The following is a 16,050-nucleotide window of genomic DNA, read 5'->3' as shown; positions in this document are numbered from 1 at the left end:
TATACCACTATAACTTGAAACTAACTCAGAAGATAAACATGGACCTAAAGTATCTTTGTTCATCCTAATAATTCAGACCTCTGTAAGAAAGTAGAGAGCGTTTTTGTTATGGTCTTGTTCTGTAATTTTCAGGCTGTGATGCTGTTTCATGTGTCTTAGGAGGGGGCACTGGGGAGCCACAAGCAGAACTCCTTGCATGAATGCAATAGTCAAATGTTTTTCCTTGTGACCAGGACAAACACTGCCTATTGTTAATTTTTCTGGTCATTCATTTCCTGGTCTGCTCCAGCAGAAAGTGTGGCTGATAACTGCTTATGCAAAGAAGTTATGATTATATGCTTTCTTTAATTATTTTTCCCCCTTCCAAGATAAACTGAGGCCTGAGTAAGAGGAGGCCACAGAAACAACAATTCTACCACTGTTCCACAAAGGTTCAACTCTTGCTTCTTTTGCTGAGCATATCAATGAGTAGGTGCCATTCAAGCCCATATTCCTAATTGCTGGGGCTTTAGCAACAAGGCTTACAGAACTAACTTTAAGTAGTCAGAACTTGGAAGACAGGTTTTATTGATATGGATCTGCCCAACAAGCAGGTTGGGAACACATATGGGAAATGGTTCATTTCTCTTTCTAATCCCCCCAGGCTCCTGTTTCCTGAAAAAAAACACCTTCAGATTCTTTGTTTGATACGTGTGACACAGCTGACTGCTCTTTCCCCTTCAAAGCATATAGGACAGGGCACTTATTTCAGTGGTGTTATTCTGCACTGTGTCATGTTTTTAATGAAATTGGTTAGTAGGAGGTGACTGAGGCTTCACCCTCCCCAGGCAGCCCCAGATAATCCTCTTTGGTTTTGATGTCTGTTTTCCTTGAGTACGAAACAAGTTGTTATGCTCCTCAAAATGGATTCTCTGCATATTCTGATTCATTTCAAGGTCACCTGAAGGATATTTGCAGCAGCATTTGATGGAGATTATGCTCTAAAGGCAGGACTGAAGAGCAGTTGATAAGGGCTGAAAAACATTAAATTTGTTCGCTTGCTAAAAGCATAAAATCACAAGGTTAAACTTGATTGTGTTCTGTTAACTTAGGACAATGCTTCTGCACAAATGTCAAGTGACGTGAATATTAATAAACCTTTACTTTAGGAGTATTTTCAATCTCAAAGTGCCTTTTTGTGATAACAAATGAAAGTATTTGTAAACTCTAGTAGCTGGGAATGATGGGCAGGTTACAGAGCAGCAGTTTGCTTAAGAAAAAAACCCAAAAACCTATAAAGCTTGGATTTTAATTTTCACTATTGAGTGCCTTAGAGGGCTTTCATGCCTCAGACTTTGGCCATCTAACACAGTGAGAATCAATCCTTCTCAAAGATCTGTAACATCTCTAATTAGAATTTCAGGAGTGCAGGTACTAATGAACAGTAAAATGGCACATGCAGGAAAACTGGGATTTTAGGGTTTGGGCTTTCCTGTAAGATTTTCAATCTTTGAAATATTGATAAAAAATAGCTGTAATTCTTTAAATTGTTTTAGCTGGTTTAATACTTGTATTCCCACTGTGAGTTGCACAGGAGTTGTATCCACCTCCTAAGATCCACCTTCATCCATACCTATTCCATGCTGTGCTCTTGAACATGTACTGATTTGTCTTAGCCTGTTACAGGCAAAAAAAGATGAATGGAAACAGTTCAAGTGTAGGCTGAGGTTTAAACTAGAAGTGTCCTCAAAAGCTGGGATTTTCAGGTCTGTTTTCCCCTTCTGAAAAACCCATCAGTGCTGCTGATGAGGATCATGTGAAGTTGGTGTGAAAAAATCTGTGAAAAGGCTCAGTTTGTCCCAAGCAAGTCCTGAACCTTGGTGTAAACCTGGGGAGATTTATGGTTTCAAGATGAAATCAGGTAATGCTGAAATTCTCTTGGGGTTTCAATACCAGGTGAAATATGTTGTTTATTCTTAGGTTTTTCCTTTGAACTTGGTGTTTGAACTCCTAAAAAGAGATTATTTTGGGGGGTGCAAATTACTGCCAGATGGCAAAGGATAAGTGTCTGACAACTCTTCCATCCTGTAAACATTTAGTCTAGGTGAGGTTCTGGAATTGGAGGGTGGAAAAGACTGCAGGGAGGGCTGGAACTTTGCATGACATTCCTGTCATTGTTTTTCGAGATGGCTGAACTGGCTCAGGCTACCAAAGGGTTGATGAAAAGTAAGAACACTCAGAAAATAAATAGTGTTTGATTTATTTCACAGCCAAGTGCCAAGAGTTGCAACCCGCACTGCTTTGCTCTGTGAAATGTTATGTGGCAACAAGTTCCACTCCAAAAATAAAGATTTGTGTAGAAATGTGCTCTTTTAAAATACTTTAAATCTGTGGCTTGGTAAATTTAAGGGTCTTTAGCCACACTTGTTCCTAGAAAACTTCACAATTAGTGAAAATACAAGGACAGAACAAACTCAAGATGTTGAACATGGAACAGAACTTAATCCAGCTGTTTGAGTTGTGTGAGGATGGGGCTGTGCTTAATTTTGTTTGTGTTAAATACTTGTGAGTCTGCTGTCTTTAAATGCTCACACTGGAACTGGCTTTATGGCACAGATTAGACCTTCAGATTTCTCTTTTCTTCCAAGTTATGAGGCATGAAAATGAAGAAGAAAAGGAAAAAAATCAGTGATTTCTCCTTTTTCTGTGCCACAGTCTTCCTCTCTGCATAGTTTTCCAGTGAATCATTGGCCTTTTTTGTGTCTACACAATTATAGAAATCCTGTGAAGGTCCTAGGTGAAATTATTTTAGTGTAATGGATGTTTGGAACTTTTTTGTGGAGTTCAGTCCCTTTTATGTCAAACTAGGCAGCACCTATTAAGCTCCAAAGCTTATTCCAGCTGGACTTCTTCACTAGGTTGTCTGGCTTGCTGGAACAGAAGATGCTTTAGATAAGTGCATGAGCCCAGAAGTAAAAAAACATTGCAACATCCTAAAAAAAAAAAAAAAGAAAGACGTTCTCAAACTTCATGCTTCTGACCTGAGTGGAAAGGTATCTCATGGAAACCTGGACTGGGTTATTGGTTGGATTCAGTTCAGCAGATGTGCACAGCTCTTCACCTGCCATCTGAACTAGTGCTTTCAAGGACTCTGATTAATCTCCCTTGCTAGATTGCTGCCTGAAGGAAAAGCCTTGGGTGAAAATCCCTGGAGTCTGAGCAGCAATGAAAAATACCAGTCCAGATACTTCTTCCACAATAACTCTATATTTTTTTTCAGTACATAAAGACAATTCTAGACACATACACACATTAATTTTCCATTTACAATTTCAAGATGAACTCCAACACCATGGGAACATTATCTTTTTTTTTTTTAATGTATGTAACACTGATGTACAGGACGTGACCAATGTGGTTCCATCCGCATCGTGGTGCAGTTTAAACCATAAAAATTTGGGCCACCTGCCACGAAAAGATTCAGCTTGTGGCTTGACTGCTGGGGAGAAATTTCACAGGTCCCATGGAAAGCAAGGCATGAAAATACACTGTGGGACTGCAGCAGCTTTTGGGAGGGAGAATGTGCCTTGCAAAGTGAGGGCTGCAGAGAGAATTTCATGTCTTTGGCAAATGTGGTGTGCAGGATCTGAAGCAATAATCAAACTCTGACAGCCAGCTCGGGGAAGCAGAGTGTCAGATGGAGGAGGGCTTGCAGAGCCCCATCCAAATGGCATCTGGGGGAAAAAGAAGAGGGGGGAAAACAATGAAAGGAATGTTTATGGTGCTGAAATGATTTTGCTTACGTTCATTTTAAAGGTTTGGAAATTTGTATTGATCTGAGTAGGAGCTGGTGCTGGGGGGGAGTTAAATCAGCGTTCCCTGTTGCCCTGTCAGGTTTGATTTATGCTGGGCATTTGACAACCACTCAGTTCAGAAACCTTTCAGAACCTTCTTTTCAACTTCCTAAGCAAAGCAAATGAGCTTTTTTTTTTTTTTTTTTTTTTAAAGCCAAAATAAGAAAAAAATAGCCCACCCCGAAAAAAACCAACAAAACCCCCTTATCCTGAACTAAATTTAGAGATTTCTGCACATCTGGTGATGCTAATGTCTCTGTGATGACTGTCCAGATGTCTACTTAGAGAAGGTGGAAGTGTATTCAGCTTGTTTATGTATAGTATTTGCTGACTTCAATTTTGGCAATCTGTGTAATAGCTGCTTTTGTCAAAATAATGTGGCTTTGTCTCCAGTTTTCCCTCCTTTTCAATATTCTCTCTTTCATGGAATTAAAATATTGCATAAGGAAAGAAAGATTCTTTTATTGCATTTATTATATATGAAAATTGAAAAGATAATATGGTTTATTGCCTTTGTGAATTTATGTATATGTTGGAAAATGGAGAGTTGACCCTTTTGAAATCCATGTTTTTTCTGCTCCATTTCTTTTGGGAGGAGTCCATCCTCGGTTTTTCCAGTGAGGAGAGGTACGTGTGAAAAAAGAGGTTTTAAATCTTGTGGTGTTACTGGAAATTAACAGAAAGTCATTAGCATCACTGGGGTTTTGTTTAATTTTCAGCAATGCCACAGAGGCAGGCTGATCATCAGCACAGTAATATTTACATAGCTCTGCTGGAGATCCACAGCTAAGAAATGTCTTGAGGTTTCTGGTGGTTTTTTTTTCCTCTTTTATTTTTTCTTCTTTCTTCTGATTTACTACTGAGTGCCTTCTATCACCAAAAATATTGCTTACCTCTTGCCCATCTAAGATATATTGTATATATCTAGAGATATATATCATTAGTATTGGGATTATTTATCAGAACTGCTTTTAGCATGTTCCCAAATCTGCAGGCACATGCAATATTCATTTTCATGGAGAACATTTGTTAGGGAAATGAAACTGTTTGTGTTTTGGGATGGGATCTTCAGGGAGGAGCTGTTGGACAGGACCATGAGGTACCCTCTCTGAAGCTGAGGTCGTGGATGTTGCACTTAGCAGTTGCATTTTATAACCTACTTTGAAATCCCTTTCCAGGACAGAATGGTCTAAAATCCACCCATCTGCTGGTACAACAGCTTCAGGGACATGAGCACAGTGAAAGGACTTGCCATGGACATTCAGCCTTTTTAAACACCTTTGGAGGCTTTTGTGGGCTTGGTTTGTAGCTGGAGTTTTCAGTTCCACATGTGCAGTGTGGAAGCCTGTTGCCATGAGTCACAGTCATTATCCTAAGGGCAGAATTGGAAAATTGCAGTGCAATCTGCAGACACAGAGATTGCAACCAGGCTGCTGCTTCTCTGGAAAAACTGGCTGGAAGATGGAAAAAAAAAAGTTTTTTTAGACCTCAACCACTTCTGTTCCCTAAGGAAATGAGCTCCTCTTGGTAAGAAACAACAGAATATAAGATATATAGAAAAATCTTTAAGAGATTAGACAAGCTAAACTCTGTCATAGACTATGTTTAAAATAAAGACAAAAGAGGAAAAAACAGAAAGAAAAAAAAAAAAGAAAAAGAAGAGGCTGAACTTCCAGTTACCTCTTGTGTGAAAAACAGCCAACTTAGCCAAGTCAACAGTGAACTCTGTCTGCTCTTCCCCTGCTGAAAAATTCAGGCTTGTGTCAGGGATGTTTCTGGAGTGCAGTGCCTGTGCAGAGGGCTGCATTGGCAGGTAACACAATCCCTCAGCTACAACAGGCTCTTCCTTCCAAGGCATTTTAATTTTTACAGCTCGAGTGCTCCGAGGGTGCCAAAATAATCAGGGCTTTGCATTTCGTGTTCTTGCCATATACGGCCTGGGATCTGATTGCTAATCCCTCAAGGTGGCAGTAGCTTAATTAAAGCTATGTATTGGAGAGGAGATAATTGTAATGTCCTTTGAGTGGCTGCTCCTAATTTACGCCGTGTACAGCCTGATACAGTCATCTATAATGTATCAAAGGTCCACGCTAGATTTTAATGTAAAGCTGTGTAAGATAAATGAACAGTACATGTGGCAGGTGCTCAGTACATGCATTTAGATTAAGCCCTGCTCATTGAGGTGGTGATTAGATGAGTTATGTCAGGGAATTGTAACTGCTTCAGTGGATGAGGAGAAGGTTGTTTCTGAGAGCTCATTTTAACGGTGTAGCTGCCACATAATTCAGATATCAAACAATAAATGAGAGCAGGGAGGCTGCAGAGTGTGGTGCTGAGCCCTGTGGACAATGCACACACAAACAGAACTTCTAGGTCAGCTAAAAGAGCTGTCTGAGTAATGCTCTCTGTGGTTAGCTTTAAATACCTGGTAAAGATATTTAACTACATCAAAAGTGAGCTGGGAGTGTTATTTGTTCAGAAATGGGGGCTCAGTCATAGTTCATTTGCTCTCCCTGTGTCTCTGTGGATGCAGGAGCATGGGGGTCAAATCCATCAGAGCAAAGGTGGGAGCACAAGGCTTGTCTTCCTCAAACAGTTTTATTAGCAAGAGAATCATTGTGTTTATCAGACTGGCAGAGCCTCTGAAAGAGATAGCTGGGACTTGCTTTTTCAGCACTGCAGCAAGATCGTACCGAAAATATGCACTAGTGGGTTGATTAACTCTCCAGTAACAGATGAGAGGTTTTTGTCTGTGCTGGGACAAGCACTGGCTCAGAGGATTTGAGGAGCACTGAGAGGCCATGCCCTTCTCTGTACACCTTGGGGCTGGGGAGAGATGGTGGATGAGGCAGCTCTAAAGAGTAGAGAACTTGAGGGCAGAGAGAGGGCTCATAGCAAGGAGTCCTAAAAGGAAAATAGGATGAAAGTGGAATGAGAGCTGTGCATGTGTAATGAGCAACTGTTAAATCTGTTCAGCATGTACTTTTGTTTTACATCTTCAAAGAAAACAGCACAGCCTGGAAATAGCAGGCTCTGGCGCTCGCTGCCCTCTGTGCTTGTGAGCACACACAAAATGTCAGGAACGTGCTGCTAGGTGTTCACAGGAGCCTCTCTTACCAGAACCTGGTTCTTGAAGGTTTTTTTTTTTCCTCCAGCAAGCACAATAACATGCTGTGAGGTTTTGCAGCCACTCTTGCTGCATTAGCCATTTTCAGCTTTATCTTTTCTCTTAAAGGTCAGTTGAGATCACAGCCCCTGTTAAGCCAAGCACAGCCCAAGAAAAGGCAGAGGGGGAAAAGGGTGAGGTGTAATTCTGCAGGGTGACTCTCAGCAGGTAAAACTGGAGCCAGGCAGTGCTATGAGGATCCAAGCTTTAAATCAAATGTACATGAGAGGGAATATGCTTCCAGCTTCTTCTGGTCAGGGGGGAAAACTCCACAGAAAACACCCTCTAATAAGTTAATATTCCTGGGTGCATCTGTGTGTGATGAGAGCCATGAAATACTGGAGAGTCCCATCACATTCCTACCTTCACATCAGCAATATCTACTCTATCTCCCACTGTGCACTCGATTAAACCTCACAAGCAAGAAAAATACCCTGTGACAAGTGACCAGTCTTCCATGTCTTGCTCCAACCTCACGAAACAGAAGGCTCCCCTCAGCCAAGGCTCCTGGAGGGAGCATTGGAGTGCTTGTGTTCCCTTCCTGTTCCAAGGGAGGCTTAGCAAACCGTGCCATCAAAGACATAACATTCAATTGACCTTTTGCTTATCTATAAACGTAAAATGAGCTGCAGAGACCCCGATTCACCGAGGAGCCGTTTCTGAGGAATTTATTTCCTTCTGCCAGCCATAAAAATAAATTGCTCCACACAAAGAATAGGCTCAAAAAATAGCACTGCTCGCCTATAATAAGATTATTATGAAGGAGATGTTTTTCCCTGGGCAATCACAGCCAGCCAATGTGTTATCAAATTTTTATCTTGTCAAATTGCTAGGCACTGATTAGTGTTCTAGGGAGATTTTGTGTGTTAAGCTGGCCTTCTGTAACCTTCTAGGGCCTGAGTACCTAAAAGTGGCTGGATTCGGGGATTGACTTCTGTTCTTTGAAGAATGGATTATTCTTTTCTTCCTCTGTCCTACTTTTAAGCCAGATTTGCGGAGCAAATCTTTACACAAAGCATTCAAAGAATAAAAAAGTAATTCTTATATGTCATATCAGGCTATTTGGACAAAGCCAGGCAAAACTGTTCTGAAAGGCAATGGGAGGATCAGGCAGTAAGTCAGGATTTATCCAGCCCGTTTCTCTTTATGGAGCCCAGGACAATGAGGCTGGCTATCAGTCTTGCTGGGACTGTAACAGGAGAATTTGGCTCACTCACTACCAACCTTTCATTCTGCTTTTTCAATGAAATTCATAGTGGAAAACATTCTTCCTAATGACAAATACTCCTCCTAAAGGGCTAGACCCCAGCGCATTGGCCCTGTGTGATTAGAAGTCAGGTATTATCAGGATTAGGGTTTTTTTGTGTTCATTTGTGTCCTGATATGTCATGTGCTGATGGAGATGCTGGGCAGGGGGCTGGTGAATCCTAGAGTCAGAGAATGGGCTCTCTTTTTGGTGCTGTTATGTCCTGCTCTCTCTCCCTTTGCACTCCCAGCCAGATCAGGTTCAGTCTCAGGCTTTCTACAGGTCAGGTTTTCCACCCAGATACCCCTTGGTACACAAACACCACGTCCAGCATCTCACTGGGGAGGCCAGCCTGTCACATCTCAGTGGCTGTTCCTCTGATGGCCAAAGGGAAATGCAAGAACTGGGAGGTGAGGTGGTGTGTTTGCCTTGGGAGCCAACGTGCTTTGGTGCAGCTCTGTGTGGGGTCTCCTTTTGCTCCTGTCATGACAGTGGAGCACTAAATGAAAATATATTTACTTTAGATCTAGGCCACCACTTTATGCTTTCTGAGTATTTATTGTTTTCAAATGTATTGGGAGTTTAAATCACTGTGTAATGGTGATTAATCTACTATACTGTGAAAGTTCAAAATAGCCTTCTCTGTTTTCACATGTTACTAATTAGGAAACAGTGGATTAGTGAAATCTGCATGAAATGTGTATTTAGAACCATGATTTTAAATTGTTCCTTGGTTTCTCAGTTCCTACACGTCTGTTTCAGGATAAATAGTGCAAACCTAATTTCTTGTTTCAATGGCCCCTGAAACTACAGACTACTCATGGTGCTGTGTCTCATGGTAGCACTAATATATATATATATGTGTGTGTGTGTATATATATATATATATATATGTATATGTATATATACACACACATATATATATACACACACATATATATACACATATATATACACATATATAAATGCATATATATACACATATACACACACACATATATATATGTATATATATATGCATACACATATATATGTAAATAGATGTATATTTATGTATTTGGGTGTGCATAAATGCATGTAAAATTCAGATCTGTTTCTAGAGGGGCTGAGTTTTCTAATTCTCTCCAAGATGAGCATCTTGGAAAGCCCCACCCTGGGGTGAGGAGGGACCTGGATGCTCTGAAATGAGCCTTTGACAAGTGCTTGGGGAGCTGGCTGTGATTTTAACAACCAGTTTGACTACACTGCCTCCAACAGATCTGGGTGAGGGGCCTGTATTTGGCAGGAAAGCTTTATAGTGGCATGGTTTAACCTGGTAAGATGCTGAAGTAATTTTCCTATTAGGAATCTGGCTTTGCTTTGCATGAGTACAGCATGTCTGCACTTGGGGTTTCTGATGGGAGTGTTCTTAATATAGACCAAAGCTCATGCAGATCGATGTCTCTTCAGTTAACCACTTACTTTTATCAGAGTGATGCTGAAAGAGCAGGTCCTGTTGCTTTTAAATCACTCCTGAGTTCACACTGAAGAAATAAAATCAAAAAGATGACTAAAAGTTCTCTGTTTGCTGCTAAATGGGGTCACCTCAGTCTGGGTGTTGAAGAGGGACCTGTGGTCACCTGGTGCTTTCTGTGTCACTCTCTTGCTCATGCATATTCAGCTCCAAAGGGATCAAAACCAGCTTAAACTCCTTTGCACAAGGATTCTTTCCCCCCCCTCTGTATTGATGGATCTAAGAGTGACACAGAGCTGTGCAAATGGGCTGTGATAGAACCAGGATCTGCTCTGGGGTGACCACAAATCCAGCTCCTTTCCTGCCTTTGCATCTCTCCCCCCTCCCCTCCTGTGGTAAATAGCCTCTAAAACAAACACACATTTCTAAGCATTATGTCACTTCTGGGCAGCAGCCAGGGGATAAGATTAGCACCATTGTCATCAGAAAGAGCAAGGGCTGTCTCTTTGATGAATGATATTGGATCCTCAGGATTTGTTATTTTTTTATTTAACATGCCTGTGTATTTTTGGATATGAATGTCCCCAGATAGCCTCAGGATGGGAGGGCAGGAGAAGGAGAGGGGTGAAGAGAGAGTGATCAGGGAGCTTTGCTGTAGCCCATTTTCTCATGTCTTCATCTTTGTGAAGGGAAAAAAACCCCAAGGTATGAACAGAGGCCCCTTGCCCAGCTGGGTCACTCCTGAACCCTCTGTGCCACAAGAAAGATCAAAACATATTGAACAGTTAACATCGCTTGGCTCATCACTCTTCTCTCTCCCCTGGTGAATTTTTCATCCTTATTTAGCTGCCTGGCTCTTTGGAATACCAAAGGTAATGTCAGTCCTGACAAACTGGGAATCATGACATTTTGAGCTGGGCAGCTGCTGGTGAGTGGCCACATGAGCCCAAGGTGCCTGAAGCCCCAAATCTTTTCTTTCTCCCTTTGCCTGGTTTTCCTCTGTCCTCTTCTTTCCAGCCTCTGCTACAACCCCTGGGACAGGATGCCCATTTTATGTTCTGTGTACTGCCATTTCTCACAACTGGGAGATCTCAGATTTGGAGAAAGCAAGTAATGGCATTCACATATCCAAAGAGTTCCTCTTACAAATGTCAAGATGCCCCTTCAAAATGAAAGGGAGAACAAATGAAAACAAATTCTATTTTTTTTTTAGATATAAGTCAACTGTAGCTGAACTTGGTGTTTATTTTTTGTTCGGTTTTTTTATTTTTTTCCTCTCCAGACTCTTACTTTCAAAAGAAATAATGTGTTTTAAATTGGGGAAACACTCCCATTCACCACCCCCCAAACACCATCCAACAAAGAAATATTTTTTTCTTGGAAGTTACTTTAGCTGCCAATTTCATTGCTCAATCTAATGTAAAGTGAAGCAAAGACAAATGCTGTCACCAGGAACAGCATGAGATTTCTTTGTGATCTTAACCCCCTGTACCCTTCAGATGGAGCATCTGTGGCTTCACCCAATGTGATTCATTAAAGAGATTATGAATTAAAACAAACATGCTTTCTATTACCTGAGGAGCAGGGAGCATCCTCACCGCTGTGCCCTGATGGCAGCCTATGCTGATTTCACCATTTCTTTGTCCCCATCAGTTGTGTCCACCTGATATCACTTATCTGGGGCTGGGGGCAAGGATCCTTATTTCCACCTCCATTTATATAATGCCCAGTGCAATGGGGTGCTGTTCATGGTGCCAGAACTGCAGCACTGGAAAAACCCCAACAGAAATCCAAAATGAAATATGTGATAGTAGCCTTTCCTCAGCATAATTTCTGCAGTATAACCCCTGCATTTGCTGATATAGAAATTATCAATTCCCAGTGTTACTGGAGCTAGAGTGAAAATCAGCCTTGCTCTAATGAAACAATTTCCTTCTTTTCTCTCAATGGGGAAGCTCATAAGCTGCTCTTCTATTAAAGGGGGCTGTGTTTTTTGGAAAAGGGAGAATCTGGTCTCTTCAAGCATTGAGGATGAACACACAGCACGTGGCAGCACTGGGATCACTGCAGTCTTCCCATTGTGTGGCCATCCACCTGGGCCTCTTCATTCTCTCTTTCCAATTTATTTCCTTACATAATAATGACCCAGAGGAGGGTCATCACTTTGCAAACACCATTTGGCTGAATTTTGATGAGGGATTTGAATCACTCTGACAAATGGGAGCCTTCTGCATGGCTGGCTCTAGAGGTGGGGGAATGAGAAACCTTTCACCAAGCCTGGCCTGTGCTTTGTCCTGAAGGTCTTTGTATGTCCTGAAGGCCTTTATACCTGAGCAGACACATGCATGAAGGATTTAACAATATTAAGGTTGGATGATGGAGGGGAGGACTACAGGGAATAGTAGCATTCAGCAAAGGGAAGTTCAGATAATTCAAGCAATTACAAGCAGATAATGAATTTATTTTTGTTCCTTCTCCCCTTTCTCTCTCCTTTTTTACCACCCTCTTTCCTACCTTGTGCCCATCTCCTCATGCACCTGGGGTATTTAGGCTGGTGGGGGTAGTTGGGGTACAGTTTCAAGGTGCTATTTGTGCTTCCCATGACTTTTGAAAAGCCAGGAGGTAATTTCACCTTCTGCTGAAGGTTGGTCAAACCCCAGGTGAGCTTGTGGTGGGCTGGCAGTGCTGTTTTGAATCTGGTACTGCCCAATAACACCTTGAGTTATCAGAGTGTTATCTGCACTGTTGGTGATCTCTCAGGCCACTTGGGATCCTCCCAGTTCCAAAATGCATCAGAAAAAATCTTATCTAGAAGTTGAAAGGATTAAAAGTGCTGCTACAGAAGCAATTAGTACTCGTGTCTTTTTATCAGCTGTGTCAGATGTGTCCTACCTTTGTTCTGGAAATGAAGGCCACCTGGGAATCCTTATGCAAAATGACATTGCCAGTTTTTGACCTTCCAGCCCTGAACTTGTGTGCATTCTCACCAGGCTCTCAGCACGTTGGACTCCTATCAGTATCCTGGGATGTGTTTTAAATTAGTGCCTGAGGGGGGAATGGGATTGAGTCGTGCACCACATGCCCAACTCAGCTGAACTTTCTTTTTATGCTTTTTATTAAAGTTGTATATCATCAGGAGAGTGTGAAAGTCACATTTAGAGGAGGGAAATCATCCCCCCAGCACCCTGGCTTGTCGGGCTATTTTGCATAATAACTTACGGAAATGAACCGGCCACTTCTGATGCTCGAGGACAGGCTGGGAGAGCAGGAGCCTTCTGAGGGTTTTATCACAAAAGAGCCTTATGTGGCACATCTGGTTTGTTTTAAGCATCTCTGTGTATTGGGAAGAGAGCAGCAGGGGATGGGGCAGGATTGCTTTATTTGAAATCTTTTGAGTCAACTGCTTATGATGAGAACAATGGTCTTGGGAAAACTGCAACCAGGAGACAGAGCAGCTGAGCACTTGAGCCACTAATGTGGAAAATTCTGTTGGGTTTCCTCACCTGCTTTACTTCCCTGCTGTCTCCAAAGAGCAATTCCGTGTGAATTTACCTTGTGGAATAGCCAGAAGAAGGCTGAAATTCAAATCAGCCCCCTTTGCTGCAGCACAGTCTCATTAAACATCCCTCTATGTGCAAAATCCAGCCATCTAAATCACAGATAATTATATAATTATTCAGCTATTGCTAGGGCTTGCTTGGTAATTTGGTGTAGTTGTGGTGAGCAGAAAATGGATGCAGGATGCTTCTATGGGGTAGGAGTCAGGGAAGTTCTGGGGATTTACTGCACCTGTGGCTTGGCCCAAGACTTCTCAAATTGCAGTGCACAAGGTTCCCATTTGTAGCTTGAATTGCACACCTGCCTTGGCACACGTTCAGGAAAAGACATTACTTTAGTCACCACCCATATGTTTCTTGGCCTTAAATTGAAGAACAAAGCAGTGAAGGAGAATAAAGCAATAAATGACTCTAGATAGCAAAGTGCTCCTTGGTCCTCAGTCCACCCTAAACACTGGGCAAACCTTCTGGGTGTGCAATTATAGAAGTACAGTTTTAGTCTCTGTGTCAATATGCTCACCAGGAATCTTTTAGGATTGTTTGGCTCTTCCCTGAGAGCACAGATTTATTACTGCCAAAAATCAAGTACAATGTAAATTTATTTTGCACATAATTAAATAAGAAGGGACAATTTCCCAACCAGACTAAATGCATTGAATTCTCCTTTAGTTCTAAACTCTCCCTGCTCTTACCAGCTGTTGTGTTTTTTTCATGACACAGCCTTACAAACTGCTATTTTACATTGGAGATCTTAAGGAAAGAAAACAATTAATTACCCCTCAGAGCTAATTGGAATCAATACTTAATGTTTTTAGCTCTCAGTTAATTGCCAAATGATGTATCACTAGTTTGATGATGAAAAATAGATGGATATCTCAGGTTCTTCCTCTAGGGTGTCATTCTGTTGGTGTAGTAGCTGGCTCCAATGTTTTCCTTTCCTCCTGCCTGCCCCTCTGTGTTCTAATTCTCTTGCTTTAAATCCCATGTCAAAGGTTTGATCATTTGATTATCAAAATATGGTGGTAAGTTATAAAAACTGCAAGGCATAAGATGGTGGTTATTTATTGGAAGATATAAGGAGTTTTAAATAGGAAAATGTTTCATGTTATTGTTCTCTTCTGATTCAGCTGATGAAGCATTTGTTTCGTTTCTGGTCCATGGAGGAAAGGGAAATACATCTTTACTTGGTTCTCACAGAATCACCCAGGAGTGTCTGCAGTAATTGAGCGCCTTAAATTGCAGCTGGGGGCTCTCCTGGGGCTTCCAGAGGTGCACAGGGAGGTCAGACCCTGAGCACTTGTTGATGTCCTGCCGATTTCCTCAAATAACAATTCTCCCCCAACCCTTTAAAACCTGTAATGTGCCAAATGAGAGATGTGAGCACCTCCAGCTCTTGCTCCTGAGGGTCACCCCCACACAACCACTGCGCCAAGCCCCAAACTCTCCAGCTCCATAAGCAGCAATTCAGTCTTTATGCAGCCAGTGGTGTAATACCCCTAAATATTGCCATGCTCTCAGCAGGGCTGACTCACACTGCACAAGCTACTTCCACCTATAAACTCTAATAACCTGCTGCCAAGTGTTAACTGCTGCCTCTGCTCATGGCAACGTGGACAGCCAGGCTGAGCACCAAGTGTGCCTCTGGTCAGTGGAGGTGCCCAGCAGGTCTGACTCAAGTCTGACTAAAGGAAATCTGTTGGTGTTAATGTTATATAGAAATTAACACTTAGACACGTTCTGGTGGTACATTGACACCCACAACTTTCATTTGTGGTATCCAGCATTATTTCACAGTTGGAATAGTCATTTTGTAAGCATGGTAGGGACTCTAGAAAATGTTTTGTCATTTCCTTTCCACTCAACTTCTTCCCAGAGAAACAGGCATGCACAGAGCTCTGTTTATGATACCCACATTAATAATCAAATGTGTGTGTGTGTAGGTGTGAGGATTGCAAATAAACACATCTTAAAACAAGATCTATCTCCCTTCCCTGAACTGGCCTGCTCCCAAATGAACTCAATTGTAAAATTCCCTCATGCTGAATTTGGATTTTTTTCATTTATGAAACTGATGACCTCACAAGCCTTCCACATGGAGTTAGGGGAATACTAAAACCCTCCAAATATTTGATGGTGTGAGCACTGAGCAAGACCCAATCCATGGGAAAGGCAGGCATGGGATGGACCCTTTGCCTGTGTGCTGGCTTTCCTTGTACTGTCTAAAGATGGCTATAAATGACTATGAAGAGCAATGTTTTTCTGTATTTGTTCTCAGTTTTTCTTTCTGCAGCTGACAGCTCTTGTGCGTGGCCAGTTGTTCTGTTTTCTGTCTCTACAGTCCTGCTGTTTCTCTTAGATGGGTGTGTGAGGGTGTTTTTTAGGTAAATCCTTGGGAAACAAGGATGAGACTTAAGGAAGAGCAAGCAGCGAGGTGCTGCCTCTAGTTTACCCGTTTTCATGATGCTGTGACCCAGGGCAACATCCCCTTTTCAGTCCAAAAACTGGAAGCAAATGTTATCAGTGCTGGTTGGGGATTGAATCTAGGGTGTAAGGGTACAATTTGGAGAAAGGTTCAGTTCAGAACTCTGCAATGTGTTGTATTTTTCTCCTTCTTGTGGAGCTCTCATGCCTGTTGTGAAACTTGCTTGGTTGTGTGAGTCCTGTGGCCAAGGGACATCTTTAGGTGCTCCCTTGTCAGCGCTGGCAATGAACAGTGACTGAGTCTAATATTCAGTTTTTCAGTAAATATTTTCTTCCTTGAGCTGGTTGAAACACTTGTAACTTTTTTTTTAATA

Source organism: Geospiza fortis, unplaced genomic scaffold (assembly GCF_000277835.1).
Source record: "Geospiza fortis unplaced genomic scaffold, GeoFor_1.0 scaffold330, whole genome shotgun sequence".
Lineage (NCBI taxonomy): Eukaryota > Metazoa > Chordata > Aves > Passeriformes > Thraupidae > Geospiza > Geospiza fortis.
Note: the sequence above shows the minus strand (reverse complement) of the source record.